This window comes from Octodon degus, unplaced genomic scaffold (genome assembly GCF_000260255.1).
Source record: "Octodon degus isolate 3935 unplaced genomic scaffold, OctDeg1.0 scaffold00018, whole genome shotgun sequence".
NCBI lineage: Eukaryota > Metazoa > Chordata > Mammalia > Rodentia > Octodontidae > Octodon > Octodon degus.
In genome coordinates, this window is record NW_004524594.1 from 14,824,571 (window position 1) to 14,828,678 (window position 4,108).

The 4,108-nt window shown below is 41.6% G+C and overlaps 1 long non-coding RNA gene across 1 annotated transcript in view; it reads left to right on the plus strand.

The window, feature by feature from the left end:
• Nucleotides 1-1,145: 1,145 nt before the first annotated feature.
• The window catches only part of LOC111815584, a 17,003-nt gene continuing 14,040 nt past the window's right edge, over nucleotides 1,146-4,108 (plus strand). The window contains exon 1 of the long non-coding RNA XR_002820256.1: nucleotides 1,146-2,245. This is a non-coding gene — a long non-coding RNA (uncharacterized LOC111815584). The remainder of the gene's footprint in view (nucleotides 2,246-4,108) is intronic.

Consider the following 4,108-nt stretch of genomic DNA (forward strand, 5'->3'; position numbering starts at 1 on the left):
AGAGCTGCCATTCTTCCCATAAATAAGAATTGGTCCTGGAGGTCCTGGCTTTCTGGCACAATTTAAAGTCCCTATTTGGAAAATATGCAGGGACACACAGTTTCTAAGGCTCTCCAAGCCATGGAGAAAAGGCAGGTCAACCTAGAGGATCAAGTGTTGAAGCTAGTGCCAAGTAGGACAGGGAAATGCACCATGAGCCAAGCAATCTGGAACCAAAACATGGCACTCACCAGCTTGGCTATGGTCAGCAAGTCTCTGTTGCTGAGCATCATCAGGTCATCTGTCACACTGGTGAGATCTCCAGCACAGTGAACAGAAGTGGTGGCTGAGGGGATCTTCTTCTCCCTCTGACCTTGATTAACCTGATCCTATCAGGAGTGTCGGTAAGAAAGTTCTTCTTGTGCTCCATCAGCCTCTATACTTCCAGGAGTTCTGCTTTTAGATCCTGGTTCATCCTCTGTGGCTATGCTTACTGGTTTTCTGCCTCAGACTACACTTTGAGTTTTGAGGACAGCGGTCACAACCTGCCTGAAGTCACCCCAAAGCAAACAAGATTGCTCAGTGCACTGCTAGGATTGGACACTAATCTTTCACTCTGGTGACCCCATCATTCAGGAAACCTGTTATCCCAGTATTCTCCTGAAGCCTGGGATTCTTTGGAAGAAAAACGTAGTATCCATGTCTCCCACTGTCTGAGAGTAGGGAAGGGGCTCTCCACTCTCAGGCTCCCTGTGGGACTCTTAAGAAATGGATCTTTTTGGTTTCAGACAAACCTTAAGTTGTCAGGGGTGGTGAAGAGGTATCTCTCTCTTACCCTTTCTAAGGTAAGAAATTCACCTGAATTTCCTACTCCTTGGCTTTGGTCTCCCCCAGCCAGCCCCCTACCCACTGAGGCCAGTCCACTGCCTTGACTGGAAGCAAGTAACACAGGAAACACTGAGCTGGGGGTGCAGCCTTTCCTGTGTGTGCCAAGACTGTGTGTTACGTTCAAGAAATCAAACGCTAGAGAGCTCGAGGTTATCTTTGTATTTTAAATTACTCTGCCTCTTTCAAGATGTAGGGGGACAGATTGAAAGAAATATGGAATACATGGTGAACAAATGTAGATAAAGAAGATGGTCAATAAATAGAATATATCGGCTCCGCTCGGAGCCGCCATGACCTCCAAACACTCGGAAAAGAAGCAGGTGCCGCAGAAGAACTCCGCGCACGGTTATGACCGATCCGAAAAACTGTACCCTGTTGGTAGTCATGTACAATCCAGTTCTGGTGAGCAGAAGAAGGGGAAATTCCAAATCTGGCCAGAATGGAGTGAATCTGACATAAATGCAGAAAAGTGGGATGCAGGCAAAGGAGGGAAAGAAAAGGGCAAAGCAGGGAAAAGCCCTGTACTTCATTTTTTTGAAGATCCTGAAGGAAGGATTGAATTGCCGCCATCATTGAAAATTTATTCCTGGAAACATCCACAAGATTTTGTGATGAATCGGACTCCAGTAGTAGTGAAAGATGAGATCACAGTTGACTTGTTTTCAACAAATGAACATTTGTTCTGCAGTGAGTTGATGAGATGGATTATCAGTGAAATCTATGCAGTATGGAAGATACTCAATGGAGATATTTTGAACAATTATTTTAAAGCAGCTTCTGTGGAGCATCCTGTTCTCCCCTGGAAGCCTTGGGAACATATATATTCCCTGTGCAAGGCTGAGAAAGGTCATATTCCTTTGTTCAATAGCTATGGAAAGTATGTGGTAAAACTTTATTGGATGGGTTGCTGGAGAAAGATAACTATTGACGACTTCCTGCCTTTTGATGAAGATAACAATGTGTTGCTTCCAAGTACAACCTGTGAATTTGAACTCTGGCCAATGTTGTTGTGTAAATGCTATCATTAAGCTGGCAAATGTTGACATCCATGAGTCTCCGAGGAAAGAGCTGGGAGAGTTCACAGTCATTCATGCACTCACAGGATGGTTACCAGAAGTCATTCCTCTCCATGAAGACTATGTGGACAAAGTTTGGGAATTCCTAAAAGACATATTGCCCGAGTTTAAGCTGTCAGATGAGCCCAGCTTTGAAAACAAGTTACCAGCATTAGATACAAAGTTAAAAGAAGCAGGCAAAACTGTGAAGGATGGCAAAGAAGGAAAAGATGGAAAGGAAGTGAAAGAGTTGAAGGAATTCAAACCTGAACCTTCTGTAACGACGCTGAGAGGATTCGAGAAAAATGACAAGGTTCTCAAGGGTGAGATGCTTTACTCCAAAATGCTACCCAATGTGAATGTCCCATATAAGAGTCCACAAAAAAATATACACACATTTCAGGAAAAGAAAAAGTTGTATAAATACTTTAATACTACATTCATTGAGTGACCTGGGGCTAATACAGGCTACCTCCAGCCTCCCAAGTTACAAGAGGTGCTCAAAGTGCGGGCCATTAGCTTCCAGGCATTAATTAGTAGGGTAAAGTGCTTCGTGGGTAACCTTGCTCACTGAGATTTCAGCAAAGGCATTTTCAACTTCTTCTCTAAGTGCTGACAGTGTAGTGGGTTCTCTGTGGTATGACATCCTGTAGGGCCCATACGCCAGGATAATGCCACCTGCTGAAAAAACATTATGCTCTTTTCTTTTCCTGAAGTTGATAAAGCTTTTTTGTTCATGGTAGTCCACTGTCCTATTGAATCTAATGGGGCTGAGGAGATGGCTCAGTGGAATAAGCGCTTCCCTGGCAAGCGCAAGGTGCTGAGTTCAATCCCCGGTTCTGGAAAAAAAAAAAAAAAATCCATCCTATTGAATCTAATGCTCCTTTGTTGTCCCTACCTTAAGAGCTAGGAAAGCAGCCATGTAATTCAAATCTTTTGTTTCTAGACCTTCAGGATTTATCATAGTGCTTACTGTATATTAATTCTCATTCCAAATTTTATAAAATGAATGTCGTCCTCTACTAAGTTAGTACAATATCAATATAGGAAAATACAGGGAATGCTAACTTTCCATCAGCATGCCTTGATCAGAGGTGGATGAACCAAAACAGAAAAGGAGAAAAATGCTTCTTTTTTGTTTAGGGGTTATGAAATAAGCACAGATTTTATAATAATTTATTCAAAGGTGGAAGTTCAGGTCTGAAGAAAAAATAATTTCAATTTACTTTAGAAAGAGCAGAATTTTTTTCCCAAATTGAAAACTAATATTATTTATTTTGTGTCTACTAAAATATATGGTTATACATGTGAACAATAATGTTTGTAAAATAAAATTAAATAACTAACAGATAAAAAAATAAATAAATAAATAAATAGAATATATCAATGAAAGTCAACACCCAGTTAATATAAAATCAAGCTCTTAGCGAACTAGGAATAAAAAGGAACTATCCTAACCTCACAAAGGCTGTCTACAGAAAACCTATAGCAAAAGCAAGTGCCATGTCTAATAAGTAATGAAATGTTTATTAAAGGTTTATCAAGGTCAGAGGGAGAAGAGGATCCCCTCAGCCACCACTTCCATTTACTGTGCTGGAGATCCCACCAGTGTGGTAAGACAATAAAAAGAAATTCAGGGGAAAGCATAGAAAAGGAAGAAACAATTCAACTTGTTACAGATTATGATTTTCTACTTAGCAAGTCCAAAAGAATTAACAGGTATTGGAATTAAGATCAACATCCAGAAATTAGATGCATTTTAATACAATACTAATAAACAAAATATGAATCAAGAAAGATAATAGTTATAGTAGCAAACAAAAAATAATCCCTTATAGTAATGAAGAACAGATCTTTGAGGGCCGGGGAGATAGCTCAGTAGGATAAGTGCTTGCCCGGCTAGCACATGGTCCTGAGTTCATTCCTGGTACTGCAAAAGAGAGAGAGAGAGAGAGAGAGAGAGAGAGAGAGAGAGAGACAGGGAGAGACAGAGACAGAGAAAGAGAAATAAGACAGAGCAGGAGGGAAGAAGGAAAGGAAGGAGGGTGGGGGAAGGAGGAGGGAAGAAGTTATAGGGGGGCAGGGTGGAGGGAGGGAAGGAGAAAAGGGGGGAGGATGGGAGGGCCTTCCCTGTAGCAGCTCCAAGACTGAGGGAGGCAGACAAACAGCCGAGGGACAGCACTGCC